The following is an 18,785-nucleotide window of genomic DNA, read 5'->3' on the forward strand; positions in this document are numbered from 1 at the left end:
TTTCTCCACTTGTCTCAGATCCATCTCAAACCTGAAGAAGGACTTTCACTTCTACAGAATTTATAATGATCTCAAGACACCAACTCCCAGTTAAATTCCAACTCTGTTATTGTTTTGTGACACAAGGATCACTTCAGCCAGTACTAAGCAGCCTGTTGATACTTTGAAATAACACCATCGCATCTGCTATGTCCTTTTAAAAGAGCAAAAAGAGCAATAATATTACTCTGGCATAGTATTCACGTTATTAGCTCTTCACTCCTAGCATTGACCCCATGAGCACCTTCCAGTCATTTGCATTCCAGGATGGAGCTGGATAACTTAATAAGCACCTCCCCTTTGTGAGAAACAGACTGTGTAATTAACTGGCACTAACTAGCTTTAACCTTACCATCAAAGCAAGGTCCAGACACCCCTAAGAGTCATAACAGCCCAGGCCCTGGCACCATATAACTTACCCTAAGCTACCAAAACTCCTTAATTTTCATGCTTCGGTAAAGAATCCACTGATTACTAACTATAATTAAGACAAATAGGAGCAGACATTAAAAATAAATAGGAGCTATCAATTTGAGTCTAGCTTCCAGCCCCAGAATTACTTAACATGAGTTCTCCTTCAACAATACCTTTTTATTTTAGCTGATGTTTTGCCTGCATGCTGGAGGAACTCAGCAGGTCAGGCAGCATCCATGGAGGGAAATAATCCAAATGAAGGGTCTCAATCAGAAATTCCTTCCACAGATACTGACTGACACACTGAGTTCTTCCAGCTTCATGTTTGGTGCTCTGGGTATCAGCAGCTACAGTCTCTTGTGTCTCCTTTTTTTTGTCTGAACTTTCTAGAGCAACTCAGTTTGGGTGCAAAAATGGAAGCGAAATTGAATTATGGGAATGTGGATGAGAGTCCACATCAAAGGGACAGTTAGCAATGAATCTGATCATCTCAGGGGGGAAGAAGAACAAACAGAGGGACATTGTCTGCAAATTGAAACCCTCACCCTAGCACTGCATGAGTCACATTCCTGCGGTCCAGCACTGGGGTACAAACTAGGTTATGTGCTCGAGTCCTTGGAATGAAATTGAAAGCACCAAGATTCTGTTCAGAGCGAGGGGTGCTTTCACCACTGATGTTCAGAATCAGAACCAATTTTATTATCACTGGTATGTGTCATGAAATTTGTTAACTTAACAGCAGCAGTTTGATGCAAAACATAATATAGAAGAAGAAGAAAAAAATAATAATAAATAAGTAAATCAGTTACAGTTTGCAAGTATGTATATTGAATAGATTAAAAACTGTGCAAAAAACAGAAATAATATATATTAAAAAAAGTGAGGTAGTGTTCAAGGGTTCAATGTGCATACAGGAATCGGATGGCAGAGGGGAAGAAGGTGTTCCTGAATCGCTGAGTGTGTGCCTTCAGGCTTCTGTACCTGAGAAAAGGGCATGTCCTGGGCGTTGGAGGTCCTTAATAATGGACGCTGCCTTTCTAAGAAGATGTCCTGGGTACTTTGTAGGCTGCTTTCACAGCAGGAAGGCACCATGTTTTGTAAGTGGGTGGAGAGGTTTGAGTAAAGACTTCCTCTGAATCTAATACAGCTCTCAGTATTCCTCATCATGGCATCATCAGTTTAATGCTTTCTCTGGTCACTGGTTGAGACGTGCAATGGATGCATAGCTCTCCACCAGCACAAGCCATTCAGTTTCCCAAGCAACAAGTGAACAATAGGTGATCTGTTGCCCAAGGTATTTATGTTAGCTGAGATTACAAAACATAACAGGACACCACAAAGGAGAGCCAATATTGCAGAGGATGACAGGAACTGGTGAGTGCGAGGGAATATTAAATAATACAGTAAAGCTCCTTTGAATTATTAATAGTGAGACAGCTGGTAGAGTTGCTGCCTTACATCTGTTTTATCCTGATCGTGAAAGCTGTCTGTGCGGGGTTTGTGCTTTCTCCCTGTGTCTCTGGCTGCTGCAGTTTCCTCCCAAATCGTTTTTATTGCTATGGAGATACAGCACGGAATATAGGCCATTCTGGCCCTTCGAGTCGGGCCACTCAGCAACCCCTCAGTTTAACCCTAGCCTCATCACTGGACAGTCTACAATGCCCAGTTAACCTACCAACTGGTATGTCTTTGGACTGTGGAGGAAGCTGAAGCAGGCAGGGGAAACCCACATGGTCATAGGGAGGACCCGCTTTCTCCTTACAGGCAGAAGTGGGAATTGAACCCGGGTTGCTAGTACTATAAAGCATTGTGCTAACCACTACGCTACTGTGTTGCCCTCTCAGAAATGCATATTTCAGTCGGTTAATTGGCCACTGTAAATTGCCCCTATCGTGTTGGTTAGTGGTAGAGTCTGGGGAGGAGTTGATGGTAATGTAGGGAGGATAAAATCTAACTAGTAACGGATTAGTTTAAATGTGTGCTTAATGGTTAGGGCAGACACGGTGGGTTGAAGTGCCTGTTTCTATGTTGTCTGGCCCCTCTAAACTGTTGGCATGCTTTGGCTTTGGGTTGCATTCTTTTGCAACCCAAGAGAATGCCTACCTGTGACCTCCTTGCACCTTGCATATGAATGAGGCACAAACCCTACCTCTGTAGCATGGAGTTCCCAGTGCTTTAGACACCAGGGTGCTTCCAGTTTCAGTCAAGAATCAAGAGCTGCTCGCATGAACCAGCTGACTGAATAGTACAGCAGCACATGAGCATGCTTATGACATGCAGAGGAGGCACAAAGGTGTCAACCATCAAGGAATGATGACTTGAGGCCAGCATTTCAGGGGAAGCTACTATTAACCATACATAAATCCTGTTTGGGAAATCTAGTGTTTAGCAACAGGAAGAACTTGCTGCTTAAAGAAACCCTCAAGGATTTTCAGGAGAATGGTGACAGCATAGGAGGCTGGAAAGTTTGTGAGAACAATGTGGAGAGTGTATTTTATAAGAGGTCAATGCATTCCTTGCTGGGGTGAGAGGCTTTGTGCTGCAATCCTATCTGGACTCCAGCAAGGACAATGTAGAGTAGGAGAACACCCAAAGAAAAACCTCAGGTGTAGAAGATGTGGTGTAAGTACTTTTAGGGCCAACATCTTCCTGAGGGTAAAAATCTATAGAGATTAAGGTTCTTTGTGGGGATGATAAAACTTAAGACTTGCCTCAGCCAACCATATCTGCTGAATCACACTAATCAAAAGTACGTACGAATATGTATAACTTGAGGTCTGAACTGAATTGGTATTGATCTTACTCGAACCTTGGGAGATGGGAGTGGTATATTCATCAATCTTTCCTCGTACGAGCGATGGTTCAATTTTCCCTGGCGTGCCATTCACCCTCTTGCGTCTTCACTCTGAGCAAAGAGCCCAGAAAGCACCTTCAGCCGCACACAGTTCACGGTGGAGTCAGATGACCCAGTGAGAACATCCTCTTTAAGAGGCCCAGCTATGCATTTAGTTGCACTCATTGTCTTCAATTAATGCATTGACTTTACAGATTTGCACACTTTGCAGTTACACCTTGAGAGAACTGTTGAGATCATAAACTTTGCAGTGTTGCCTGTCTGGCTATTACATTCATGATAATACAGTGCAGGATAAATTTTATGTTCAAAGTGTTATAAATTTATGACTTATTGATCCATATCTTCTAAAACAATCCAGTTACCCTCCCAACATATCTGAGCTTCACCAACAGGGAGTTAAAGGGAGATGCTCAGTGACATTGCCAGGATATGCAAATTCCATCCATTGACAAATAATACAGTGCCATTGGTGCAAATACTTTACTGCAGTCTTTCATTGAACCTTTTCATCTGATTTTCTCCCATGTACTTTTGAAGCCACATTCAGTATTTATCTTAAACACTCTCCCACTGGTGTCACAATCAGGAATGCACAAACTAAAAGAGAGCTTTCAAAGGGGCATTGGACTTGTAGGTAGAGATAGCTTTGGTCATGGGGAGTAAGCAGCTTTATGGTTTTAGAATTGGTGTAATGGGCCAAATGTCCTTGCTATTCCTGTTGCACATTTCTATGAAGCTCTTCATCATCACAATGATGCTGATGTTTGATCCTTTTCTGGGTGTCTAGATCCACACTCAAGCTCATTAACTCTTCCTGACAGCAGTTTATTTCGGAGCCAAGATTCTGCTCAATTATAAGCAGAGGACCGATATATAACTGTGGTTTTAATTTTCCCTTTTCTTTAATTATGAAATTAAAGTTGTTGCCCAGAAGTTCATTCAGGCATAGCACCTAGGTGGACTGACAGGTAATTGTCTTGTTAATCCCATTCTCCTACTCTTCTTGTGTTTCATTTCAGGCAAGGCATTCTTGCTTATAGAATTCTCCACATTTATAGGAAATATGCTAGAGTTGGACACTCATCTTCAGGTGCATGTGTTAAGCATATGCATGTGCACTTTAGGCTCAATATGCATGTGTTACTGTATTGTGCAATGAATGCATAGAATTGGGAATCAATTCCAACTCCTGTTTCTTAGACCACTCATCATGTGATCTCCAGTTACTGTCTTTCAAACTCAAATTCAAAATCACTTGTGCAAGTACAAGTTTGCGTAAGTCCAATGATAAACTTATTTGCAGCAGCTTCAAAGGGATATGGCATCAGATCAGCTGCATTCACAAGAAAAAAAACAACTTTTAAAAGCAAGAACACTATTTGAACAAAAAATAGTAGTGTAAAGTGATCAAAGCATTCATAATGTTGCTACACTGAGGTAGTGATTGGTTCAAGAACTGAATGGTTGAAGGGAAGTAGTTGTTCTTGGACCTGGTGCTGTGGTATTTCAGGCTTCTGTTTCTCCTGCCCAGTGGTAGCTGTGAGTAGATAGCAAGGTCAGAATGTGAGGGATTTTTTGGTGGTAGCCTTGAGGCAGCACGACATATAGGTATTTCTGATGGTGGAGAGAGATCTGCCCATCATGTATTCAACTATGTCTGCTACTCTCTGTAGCTTCTGAAGTTTCAGTGTATGCGAGTTGCCGTACCAGATCATGATGCAACCAGTCAGCAGAACATGTAAAGTTTAAGTATTTGGTGACATGCCAAACCTCTTTAATCTGCTAATGGAAATAGATTCTCCTTGATAATAGTTTGAAACAGCTCTCAAACTCTAGTGGTCTACTCTCCTTCTGAAGGACACTAGCCGTTATTGGAGGCAGTGGAAGTGGGAAATGCAAAGTAAAGTTGAAAGGGGGTAGAAATGTCAGGTCCCCTACATTTTATGGCTGTGTGAATGGAACTTCTCTCAGGGTCTAGGGAACTGCATGAACGCTGGCCACATAGCTGAGGCAGCACTCTGGAGCTTTTGCATGTTGCAAGTTTTAAACTATGGAATGCTGGAGTACCAAGGTCACGTGCTGGTTAATCCTGACTATGTTTAATTGGTAGGTTTAGCAGAGTGGTGAGACTCCCTCTTTAAATGATACTCATGGTCATAAACCCAGGCATAAAATGGTCTTCATTTTATTACTGCAGAGTCGTGTTAATTAATTGAATTCAGTTAACTAAAAACTAAAAAGTACAATTCAGCAAAAGGGACTATACCTGCAAAGGAAGCAGTGTTACTAATGAAAAAAATATTATGCTGTTCCTATTCAGCTGGCGTGTTGTAAACTTTAATTAGCAGGTTTGCATTTTGTGGCTGTACTAATGGGAGTTCACTAAGGTTCAAGTGCTGAAGAAATCATTGTCAGCTTTGCAAAAGAAATTAGCACATTTATTAATACTCTAATGATCAGTCCTCTCTGTTCTACATTGATCAGTTGATCTGCCTTGGAAAGATCTATAGTCATTCCCTCCCTTGTCCTTGGGCAATGGGGAAGAAAATCATTTTCCCTTCCAGTGACTCTGCTAGGAGGAGTGGTCAGTCATGTAGAATCTGACCAACACTGAAGGTTAAATATTAAGAAGCTCCAGTCTTCTCGAAGGGAGGGAGACAGATGAGAGGAAATCCTACGCCAGTTAGCCTTGCTTCAGTGGCTGGGAAGATGTTGGAATCTATTACTAAGAATGAGGTTTCGGTGTACTTGAAGGCACATGATAAACTGGGCCAAAGTCAGCATGGTTTCCTTAAGGGGACAGATTTGCCTGACAAATCTGTTGGAATTCTTTGAAGAACTAACAGATAGGATAGACAAAGGAGAGTCAGTGGATGTTGTTTATTCGGATTTTCAAAAAGCCTTTGACAAAGTGCCACACATGTGGCTGCTTAACAAGATAAGAGCCTGTGGTATTACAGGAAAGATATTAGCATGGATAGAATTTTGGCAAATTGACAGAAGGCAAAGAGTCGGAATAAAGGAGGCTTATTCTGGTTGGCTGCCAGTGACAAGTGATGTTCTGCAGGGGATGGTGTTAGCACTGCTTCTTTTCATGTTATATGTCAATGATTTAGATTTCGGAATTGATGGTTTTGTGGCCAAGTTTGCAGATGATACAAAGATAGGTAGAGGGCAGGCACTGTTTTGGAAGCAGGGAGTCTGCAGAAGGACTTGGACAGATTGGGAGAATGGGCAAATAAGAGGCAGATGGAATATAGTGTAGGGAAATGTATGGCCATGCACTTTGGTAAAAGGAATAAAGACATAGATTATTTTCTAAATGGGGAGAAAATTCAAAAATCAGAAGTTGCAAAGGGACTTGGAAGTCCTTGTGCAGGATTCTCTAAAGGTTAACATGCTGACTAGGTTAGTGGAAAGGAAAGCACGTGTAATGTTAGCATTCATTTTGAGAGGAGTAGAATATAAGAGCAAGAATATGTGTTGAGTCTTTGTAGGCATTAGTTAGACCACACTTGGAGTATTATGAGCAGATTTGGACCGCTTATCTAAGAAAAGATATGCTGGCATTGGAGAGGGTTCAAAGGAGGTTCACTAGAATGATTCCAGGAATGAAAGGGTTGATGTGTGAGGAGCATTTGATGGCTCTGGATCACAGGAGTTTAGAAGATTGAGTGGGGAATCTCACTGAAACTTATTGAAAATTGAAAGACCTAAACAGAGTGGATGTGGAGCGGATGTTTCCTATAGAGGGTGTAGGACAAGAGGACACAGCCTCAGAGATGAAAAGGAATTTCTTTAGCCAGAAGTTAGTGAATCTGTGGAATTCATTGCCACAGACAGGTGTGGAGGTGAAGTCATTGAGTATATTTAAAGCAGAGGTTGCTAAGTTTGTAGTTAGTCAGGGTGTTAAAGGTTATAGGGAGAAGGCAGGGGATTAGGGTTGAGAGAGATGATGGATCAATGATGATAGAATGGCAGAGCAAGTTGGTGGGCTGAGAGGACTAATTTTGATCCTATTACTTATGGCCTTCAGTATAATGTACTTTGTTCTGTTGGTCACCTTCAAAACAGTAGGAGTGAACGCATCAAGCAGGCTGTGGTGGAGAATGTAATTCTGAGAGGTATAGGGAGGGTAGATAGTCTATGTACTAGGGTGGAAGTATCAAATAGTAGAGGGCACAGCTTTAAGGTAAGGGGTGATAGTTTAAAGCATATTTACAAGTCATTTTTTTACACATAGCTGGAGTGCCTACAATTTGCTGTGAGGGGAGGTAGAGGATTCCCCACAAATCCCCTTTAAAACTGCCTCCTTTCACTTTAAACCTGTGCCCTTTGTTCCTACGATGGGAAAAGGGTTCTGACTATCTACCTGATCTATGCCTCTTGTACTGTTAGCTGCCTGTCTCAGGTCATCTCTGAACCGCCTTTAATCCAAGGAATAAGAGCCCAGCCAATCTAATTCCTTTCCACGATTACATCCTTCCTATAGTGAGGCAACCAGAATTGTAGATAGTTCTCCAAGCCTAACTAGTGTTTAGTAAAGTTGCAACTGAATGTCTCAGTGTATGTATTCTGTGCATTGACTGAAGATAAGCTTATCACATGCCTTCTTCAGCATCCTACCTACCACTGTTACTGTTTTCAGAGAACCATGGACTTAAACTGCAATGTCACTCTGTTCATCAATATTCCTCACCACCCTCCCTCGGCTCAAGCATTCCACGCCTCCAGCTCACTTGCCCAAAATCCCAATTGCCTAGCCATCTACCTTTCTCACCTACTCAACCCTTGATTCTCCTAATCCAATATCTCACTCCAGTAGTGCAACATTATAGATAACAAGCCAGCATCATATTCTGCAGTCCAGCACACATCCTTTAAACAAGTATTGTGGTAGGTTGTAGAACAAAACAATTAGAATGTACCTAAGTCCAGCATCCCATTAAACCAGCTAACATTAATCTCGCAAACCCATCATCCTACAGTATCACAGTTCCTAGCCAGCACCATGAGCCCCAGTACCTCTTCTTAGTCTCAGACCTCAGTGTGTTCATTCAGTCAAAGCTAAGTTTATTGTGCACAAGTGCAAGTATACACACGTGCAGTGAAAATTTAGTTGTAAAACTGGAATATTTCATACCTTCTTAACCAACCCCATCTCACTCAACCAACTCCTCTTCACCACTCACCCAGGCTAACTACTCATACATCAAGGCCAGCCTGAGGTCCCATTCATGTGACAACAACATCTCAAAGAAAGACGTTATGTAACCAGAGCTTTTCAAAGTTCAAAGATTCATTTATTATCAAAGTATACAACTCTGAAATTCCTCTTCTCTAGATAGACACAAAACCAAGAAACAAAAGAATGGCAGCGCGATCACCAACCCACAAATCCCCTGTCCCTGCACACAAAAAACAAGAAAGATCAGGTGAAAAACACAGAATGTGAAAAAATAAGACTGAAAAAAAAGTCTATAGACCAAGTCCTTATTCAAAACACAGAAAATCTGGGTAACATTCTCCGGGCACAGAGGCAGGCCTTTCCCTCTCCAGCAGTGAGCGATCCCTCCAGCGATCAAAATGCAGTCTCTCCACTCTGGCAGCAGAGCGATCCCACCAGTGATCAAAAGGCAGGCAGCCACCTGCTGCATTTGGCTTAATGTTTCAATCTCCCTCATCGCTTTAATCGGTGAACAATGGAAGCTTTAATCGGCGAAATAGAGTCAAACATTGGCTCGTGCCCCACAGCCTTCTTGCCTCGAGGTTCATGCACACTGTCTCGGCCACCTGGAATCCGCTCGGAGACTGCAGAGTGCTGAAACACCCAAGTGATCTCTGAAATGCAAACCACAGGCTCCGACAGTTCCAAAATCACACTCAAGCCAAAAAACAAATGTAAAAGACATAAAAGAAGTGAAATATATGGTTTCATGATCTATCCAGAAGATGTTGACCGAAGGAGCGTTGTACACAGCCACCATCTTGACCAGAAGATTGATGGGTTTTTTTCCTGTGCAGAAAGAGGAAATTGACAGTGTAATGTCGTGAATTAATATTATTGTTTGTTCTCATTAAGTGTTTTCCTGAGCCAGTAACTAATTGCTAGTTTCTTCTATCAGAAGGTGAACAACTTCACACAGTGCATTTTATTAGAAGGTTAAGCCAGTGATGGATTTCTCATTTCAGCCGCTTTACAACTCAGTATGGCTGATCTCCATGGACTTTACAATGTACTTAAACCATCAGGCAATGGATGGAGAGAGATGGAAGCACAACAGTAAAACCATTAATAGGTGTTCTTTATAAAATTTGTCTTTGGCTTTGGTTTAAATTTTATGAGTGCAGATAGAAATCCATTTGTATCCATTTGCCTGACATCCATATAGTAACTCTCATCGTAATGTTAATAAAACATAAAAAATAAAGAATAAAGCTACATTTATACACCACCTTTCACAACCCAAAGCCAATTAACTATATTTTGTAAAAGAGTCAGTACTATATTGTGGGAGTAATTCCAGCCAAGTTCCCACAAACAGCAGTGTGATGATGGATGGCTTATCTATTATCTGTGTGGTTTTGGTTAAGGAGTGCATTTTGTCTCGAGAGTATGAGATTAGTTTCCTGCTCTTTTCCAAAACAGTTCCATGGAATAATTTAAGCCCCCTGAGATGATAGCCATCTCACAGAACAGAGACTCTATCTGTACAGAACCCCCTCAGCCTGAATGCTCAGCCCTCTGGTTTAGGCCAGGCATAGATATTATTTCCTCCACTCTCCCTAGCCAAACCATGGCATTAGATGAAGGGAACTTAGGACATGTTTTGCCTCTCACAGTACATCAGTAGATGTACGTTGCTCAGAACAGTGGTGACTGTAGGCACAAACAGGTAGAGATGCTAACTCACAGCTTCATCAACCCAGGTTGCTGTCTCCCGCACTGTCTGTGTGGAGTCAAAGGTTCAAAGGTCAAATTTTATGTCAGAGAAATGTATACAATATGCATCCTGAAATGCTTTTCCGTCCATGAAAACAGAGAAGTGCCCCAAAGAATGAATGACAGTTAAACGTGAGAACCTCAAAGTCCCTCCCCAGTTCCCCCCTCCTGTAAGTGGCAGCAGGCAATGATCCCCCTCCCTCTACCGGCAAAAAAAAGTGCATCAGTACCATCACCGAGCCCAAGCGTGTGCTAAGCAATAGCAAAGACACAGACCAAAGTTACCCCAAGGGCTTTGCATTTCATCCAACACTCGACAAACCACAGGTTCTCTCTGTCCCTGGCAAGGACGGTGTCCTCCATTTTCATAGTGAGCGGGAGACATAACAACAACCCACTGGTTCACTCTTTTCGAGCTCTGTGTCCGAAGATCGCAAAGACCTCGGATCTTCGGGCCCACAGCGAAAGATTTTCCGGCCTCCCTGACGACACATGAGTCTCCTGCCGTGACACGAACCCTTGACCTGCCCATCTCCGGAGCCCTGAGATCTTAGGCTTCCAAACACAAGCGAGACTCTCAGGCCAAACCCTTGGCATGTTGAATAACGACCAGTCATGGAACCCCGAGAACGGGTCCCATTCCCGCAAAGAACCGAAGCCTGCGTGTAACTCCAGGTCAGGGTCTGCAAAAGAAACCTGAAAGGGAAAAATAAAGATATTAAAGGTGGAAATAGTTTGCACATTCTCCCTGTTTCTATATGGGTTTCCTCTGGGTGTTCTGCTTTCCTCCCATATTGCAAAGCCATGCATATTGTAGGCTACTTGTCCACTGTAAAATGACCCTGACATGCAGGTGTGTGGTAGAATTTGAGGAGAGTTTTTTGGCATGTGAAGAGAATAAAATGAGTTACGGTTGGATGAGTATAAACATGGGTGTGTGATGGTTTACGAGGGGTCAGTGGACTAAATCAGCAGTCCCCAACCACTGGGCTGCGGACTGGTACCGGGCTGCAAAGCATGTGCTACCAGGCCCTGAGGAAATGATATGAGTCAGCTGCACCTTTCCTCATTCCCTGTCACGCACTGTTGAACTTGAACATAGGGTTGCCAACTGTCCCGTATTTGCCAGGACATCCTGTATATTGGGCTAAATTGGTTTGTCCCATACGGGACTTTCCTTGTCCCGTATTTACCCCGCTAAGGTAAAGCATTCCTATGAAACCTTTCGTGCCAAAATGTTGTAAAGCAAAGAAGCAATTACAATTAATTTATATGGGAACAATTTTTGAGCATTCCCAGACCCAAAAAATAACCTACCAAATCATACCAAATCACACATAAAACCTAAAATAATACTAACATATAGTGAAAGCAGGAATGATATGATAAGCCAAAACCGATTTGTGGAAAAAAAACGGCACATACACGCATGCGCACGTCACGCATGCACACACAGGTGCCCAGGCAAGGCTTCATGGTCATGGTAGTCTTTATCAGGGTAAACACAAGTGTCCCGTATTTGACTGCTACTTTTGTCCCTTATTTGGGAGTGAGAAAGTTGGCAACCCTAACTGTAAAAGACATGTTGAGTTGAGTTTAACCCTACTTGAACACCGCCCCCCACCCCCATCGACCGGTCCGTGGTGCAAAAATGGTCGGGGACCCCTGGACGAAAAGGACTGTTTTATGCCATATCTGATTTGCCTAATCTCATTTCAGTGATCAATTAACGTTCAGTTGGCACCAACATCTTTGAATGGAAATCCATGTTTTCCTCTCCCAAGTGTCGCCCGGTGCCCTGGATATCATGTGCAGGTTGATATAGAGTTAGCACCAGCTCAGGATAAGGAGAATGTTTTGCTGGAATCTCTGGCAGGGAACTAGTTAAACACTTAAAGGTGAATATGTATTTCTGCATACAGTATACAACCTGTGGATTACATGTGGCATGTGGATTGAGGCTAAGGGTCTGTGTTTATTACTAATACCATAGACTTTCTTACGAGGTGCTGCAGAGAATTGGCCCTCAGCCAGACGTCTCTGTGCAAAAGCTCGGAGGTGAATTTCCCACCTGTGTAACTCGATACCACGGTAAAAGTCGTTGTAACATTAGTGGAGGAGGAGCAGCTCTGAAGGAGTTCATCACCACCCCTACCCTGCCTTATGAAACAGGGTCTTTCAGCTAAGTGCCCACATTGCCTTTGTACTGTACATTATGCCAGAGACATTTGGGAGGATTAGTGACATCAGCCTGATTATTATCACAGCTGGATTCCTGCTATGATCCAAAGAGTGTGCACTGGAGAGGCATTCCTCACTCCATATGCCTGGCTTGGCCTGGCTTCTGAAGTAGACGATTGCATGACTTGGATACCCTCCAAGACCATTCCTGGCTGCTGCTCAGATGACAGAAAATTCATTTTCACCCTCAGCCACATTTATCAGATGATCTAGAATAGAATGCTACTGTTTAGATTGATTTGAAGCCCCACAGCCATCTGTGAGATGAAAGCAGCTGTGTATGCTGCCTGTGTGTGGTCTGCTTTCAATATGAGGTCTCCTGAACCAATAGTCATTTCTAGGCTTTTGATAAATGTTTGTTTGGACTTTGCTTCACGTTCATTGCTAATTAGCTGTATTTCTGTGCATGTTGTTGCTTCTGTGTTGAATGACTGGAACAAAGTTTGGAGGTCTGAAGTACAGTACATCTGCGAGGGCTTATTGCTGATGGTGATGGTGTGCCCTCTGGAACTTCTTTAGACTGTCCTATTGACTAGTCCACACATGCTCAGCTCCAAGGGGATATTTTGTGTTTCATGTGACTGCCTGGTTCTTAAAGGCTCAACTGGGCATTATATGATGGAAAGGGGTGAGCTAAAAACTTGATGGTGCATTTGTGCTGAGGATATAAACTGGGCAGAATATCTTGTATTGCTGTGCCAAGCTCTAATGTCTATGCCACCAAGCCATTTATAATCACTTCAGATGCTGAACCGCAAGCATCCATCATGTTTACTTCCCCTTATTCCAATAGCTCACACCAAATCCTGGATAAGCACACCCACCGCACCACTCAACATCTCACCTGTGAGCTTGTATGCTGTGCATGAAGAGCTCGACAGTCACAAACGGACCAGGGAATTTTGAGTTTCCTCACTTGACATCCACAGTCTTTGATGAGCAGAGATCAGCAGGGGGAAGCCCAGTTAATTTTAGCACTCCTCTCAGCCTGACACACCGAGTCCACCACAGCAGAGATGAGGGATTAAACTAGGAGCTGATCTCAACAGTCTGAAAAGTACAAATCCTGGCAATACCCCAGCGTTGATAGCATTCGACCGAATATGCATAAATGGGATTGATACAACAGGGTGAAATGGACACCATTTCTGGCCTGTTTCTGTGTTCTACTGTAGGTCAGTACAGGAACCATAGACCTTCTCATCCATCCTGAGGAAGCAGTCTACAGTGCCAAGTTTTGATTGTTCCATCTCTATGGTTCCAGTCTAATCTCCTGTGAATTTCTGGCTCTTTCCATTGAAAGCTATTTTGGGATTCAGCCTGATATCTCTTTGGCTTGGTATAGTGATCTTAGATTCCAGGCCATCCAACTCTTCAGGTGAAAATTCTGAAGCAGCAGGTTTTATATTTCAGCTACCTCATCTTCTGCCAGCAGAGGGCGGTATGGTCAAGTGCTAACCCAGACTCTGCAGCTGGTGTCATGTTGAATGGTGAGGGTTCAGAACAACCAACCAATATAGCGGGGGAAAGTGAGAATGGGACGGCATGATGGAGAATATCAATGAGAGGCAGAGATTGTCATGGGGATGGAGAATGTGACTATTGGACAAGGGCACAACGTATTGAGAAGGAGGGAGAAATTGTTTGCAAAAATTGTGATCAGAGTGGGGAGTGTTCTACAGAGTTCAAAGGATTTAAAGTACATTTATTATCAAAATATGTATGCAATATACACCCGTGAGATTCAGCTTCTCCACAGACAGCCAGGAAACAAAGAAAACCGTGGAAGCCTTTCAAAGAAAAAAGCCATCAACCCGCCCAAAGCGCAAAAAAAAACAAATTGCGCAAACAGCAACAAGAAAGAGCAAGTGAAAACAGAAATTATAAAACACAAAATCAAAAGAGACCACATTTAGATCAGCTCGGTGTATATTATCTGCAGGCTGCCGCAACTCAATGTCACCCAAAATAGCAACAGAAAACAGAGTGACCAGGAACTACAGTCCATTCCACAAACCACAGACCCAGAACTTCGGTACCGTCCTCCGACAGCATTGAGGGAGAGAGAGAGAGATCATTCAAATGCAGGGGCCTTCGCTTCGGAGCAGAGGGAGAGAGACCGCCACAGCCAGACACCTTCCTCTGGCGGCAGCTAGTGAGAGGCTGGTAGACAGTACTGACCACTCAGTTGGCTTCCACACTGGCCTTGATGTTCTCAATCTTCCTTGATGCTTTGATCAGCGAGATGAGCGAGAAATGGAGTTGATCATGGCCTTGTACCCCATCTCTAAGCTTCTTGGCCTCGAGGCCGCTCGCCTCCCAGAACCTTCTCGGAGACAGCAAAGCGCCAGATTGCTCAATCGGCCTGAAAACACACCATCAAACTGTAGATCAGAGGCTCCAACACCACCTGAAACACATTTAAAAGAAAAAGTAGAAGTGATAGAAAGAGTTTCAAAGACCATCTAGAGAATGTCGCTTGTGGTAGCGTTGTTGACGCAATCTTGAAAGGGAAAGCTAGCATTAGAGAAGGGGGATGAGAGGCACTGGGAGCAGGGTCAATGTCACAGGACAGGGAGTAACAACAAGAGAAGCAAAGGCAACCTCGGCAATTCTGAGAATGGTCAGGGAGTGGGGGACGGTAATGCAATAATCTCGCACACTCAGTGTTATTGAATGTTACTCCTATTCATGCTCCAGCATAACTTCCTATCATTTCTTATCCATTGAACTCAGTAAGTTTAGAGGGAGCGTGGCAGTGCAGGAATCAGGGCCCAGGTGTGTTTTAATAGAGAGCAGAAGTAAGTGTACAGTGAGCTGGGTGTTGAGCCATCAGGCTTTCTGAAAAGGTGGATGGTGTAATATCGGAATTGTACTTCATGAGGAGTGAATATAGATAATTACCATCAGTGACTGTACCCAAAAACAGTTACACAAGGGGCAGGTTACTTTAAAATTCATTTACAAGCAGACGCCAGCTCTCATTTTGTTCAATGAGATGTTAGCTTGGGAATGGTACACAAGAGCTGTGGACATATATTTGCGGTGGTGTTAATTAAAGCTGGAATTGGAATTAGATTCAGGCACAGAGGGAGAAGATTAAAGATTAGCTTTATTTATCGCACATACATCAAAACAAACAGAGAAATGTTTTGTATCAACGTTCAACATAGTTCGAGATGAGCTGGGGGCAGCCCTCAAGTATTGTCATGCTTCTGGCTCCAACAATTAACTAACCTGCATGTCTTTGGACTGTGGGAAGAAACCAGAGCACCCAAAGGACACCCACATGGTCACAGAGAGAACATACAAACTCCATACAGGCAGTAGTGAGAATTGAACCTCGATCTTACAGCTGGCACTGTAAAGCGCTGCGCTAATCTCTATGCTATCGTACTGCACGCCCCGCCCCCCCACCAATCCCTGAATAAGGGCATTTATATCTAAATCGGCCAAAGGCTTTTGTCATTTCAGGTCGGAGTTTTACTAAAATAACACTAAAATTCAGCAAACACAAGAAAGCTGCGGGTGCTGGAAATCCAAAGCAACACACACACACAATGCTGGAGGAACTCAGCAGGTCAGGCAGCATCTATGGAAAGGAGTAAGCAGTCAACATTTCAGGCCAAGACCCTTTTTCGGGACTGGAGAGAAAGACGATACAATATAGGAGCAGAATTAGGCCATTTGGCCCATCAACTCTGCTCTGCTCTTTTAATCAAGGCTGATCCAATTTTCCTCTCAGTCCCAATCTTTTGCCTTCTCCTTGTATCCCTTCATACCCTGACCAATCAAGAATCTATCAACTTCTGCTTTAAATACACATAAAGGTTTGGCCTCCACAGCTGCCTGTGGCAAAAAAATTCCACAGATTCACCACTCTCTGGCTAAAGAAATTGCTCCTCATCTCCATTCTATAAGGACACTCCTCTGTTCTGAGACTGTGTCCTCTGGCTTTAGCCTCTCCCACCATAAGAAACATCTTTTCAATATCCACTCTATCACCATTCCTTTGACCTTTCATCATTCGATAGAACTCAATGAGGTCACCCCTCATTCTTCTGAATTCCAGTGAATACAGGCCCAGAGCCATCAAACGCTCTTCATATGACAAGCCATTCAAAATATGTTTAGTAGTAGAATCCCTTTGGAGATGCCAGAAGTTGCATAGGATAATGTGTTGGATGCAGAGACTGATGGGATGGTAGATAAGGACAAGAGGGACTCTATCACTGTTACAGGAAAAGGATCGGGCAAAGGAGGGGATATGGGTCAAGGCATCACCAACAATGGAGTGAGGGAAACCCTGTTCTTTAAAAATCAGCATTGTAGCTAATCTCAGCCAAACCCCTTCCTCTGAACTCAGAACCAAATGTACGAAGGGGTTTGTGGCAATCAGATACATTGTTGGAGAGAAAAGTGAAAGTGTTCGACACCTCTCTCCAAAGATGTCAAATAACAAGTTTAAATGAAAGGTAGAATGGGATGAGGGTACAGCTGGGAAAAGGTTTGTGAAGAGGTTGGGTTTTCCTTAAGTCCAAACCAAAATGATTTTATGATCTTTTCTGCACGTCTCTTCATCCATGGTTGGGTTTTTAATGCATTTTTGATACGAAGTGGGTTATTGCAATGTAGGGTTGTCTTGTACCAGAGAAGAGGAGGAATGAAAAAAGATGATAAATTACAAAAGAAGCTTTAGTCAGAAAGAGGGACAAGTGGAGCAAATGATTAGTAGGGAAACACCATAGTGCTCAAGTGTCAATGTACATATGTTCCAAAGGGCCTGTTGATGTGGCTGAACTTTAATAGATATTAAATATGCATTCAAGTGGCCACTTTATTTGGTATATAATAAAGTAGCCACAGAGTATATGTCCGTGGTCTTCTGCTACTGTAGCCCATCCACTTCAAGGATTGATGTGTTGTGCATTCAGAGATGCTCTTCTGCACACCACTGTTGGAAAGCATTCTTATTTAAGTTATTGTCACCTTCCTGTCAGCTTGAACTATTTTGGACATTCTCCTCTGTCCTGTCTTATTACAAGATGTTTTCACCCACAGAACTGCTGCTTACTCGATTTTTTTTGTTGCTGTTTTTGCACCATTCTCTGTAAACTCTGTAGAGATTGTTGTGTGTGAAATTCCCAGGAGATCAGCAGTTTCTGGCACCAACAATCATTCCATGGTCACAGTCACTTAGATCACATTTGCTCAGTGGCGGTGTCAGAGGTTTTTTCTTGCTGGTGCTACAGTGGGGCAGAATTATTCAGTGATGGTGCTGAGGGATGTACCCTGTGGTAATATGTATTCGCAAGGCCAGACGCGTGGCATTCGAAAGTCAGTTTCAAGCATTATGTGCCTACTACAAATGCCTCTGATGATTCACAAGCAACAGCAATTGATAAATATAGTATAGAAGTGAACTGTGACAGTGTCAACAGCATGAGAGACAATCCAGGCAACACAGAGCATAAACAAACAAACCAACAGAACATCCGACCCATAGCGCACGACGTGAATCACACACCAATCCCGCAATCAGCATCAAATACGTGCTTTTCAACTGAAAAACACTACACTAACCCACAATGTCCACTGCTGTTCGCATTACATGGACAGACAATGCCAAAAGATACACCGTTATTAATGTCAAATAAGGCAAACAACAGATGCAAGGCTTTACCAGGAGTTGGACAAATTGTAATCTGACCATGCAATACCTCAATTAATTCGGCTACTGAATTTATAACAAAAATCAACAGAATCACCGCTTGGAAGTCTTAGCAAAACCAATAGGCTTAATAGCAGTAAATGTAATAGTTTAGGATTTGCAGGAAACATAAGGACTATGGGGTATCCAGCACAAAGTAATAATAATAATCAGCATTAGTCTAGACCCAAATTTAAAAAAATCAACTGCACTCACCATTGTTGTTTTCAGAGAAGCACAATCCGTCTGTTGTTGTGACTGGTGGTGAAAGCATCAGTGATTTTCTGAATGTCAAGTGCTTTGTTCCTCTGGCTGTTTATGGCCAACAGGGCCAAGTTGCTGTTCTGAGCATTGCTGCAGCTATTCCTTAGGTAGTTTTTGAGGTGTCTGAGGCAACAGAAACTCCATTTGCATGAAGCAGATTTCACAGGTAGAGTCAGTGATATACAGATTAGTTTGTATAAATCTATAAATGCATCGCGGTAGGGTCTCATTGGAGCTAGAAATTCCACTGTGTCATTCACTGTCTGTCCTTGCTAGAGACTCAACCACAGCTCTCATATACTCACGATGTTCTTGGA

At 42.9% G+C, this 18,785-nt stretch overlaps 1 protein-coding gene across 3 annotated transcripts in view; it reads left to right on the forward strand.

Moving 5' to 3' along the window:
• gpc5b (glypican 5b) overlaps positions 1-18,785 on the forward strand; it is a 648,632-nt gene that overhangs the window by 440,248 nt on the left and 189,599 nt on the right. The window lies entirely within an intron of this gene.

Source organism: Mobula hypostoma, chromosome 4, assembly GCF_963921235.1.
Source record: "Mobula hypostoma chromosome 4, sMobHyp1.1, whole genome shotgun sequence".
In the NCBI taxonomy this organism is placed as follows: domain Eukaryota; kingdom Metazoa; phylum Chordata; class Chondrichthyes; order Myliobatiformes; family Myliobatidae; genus Mobula; species Mobula hypostoma.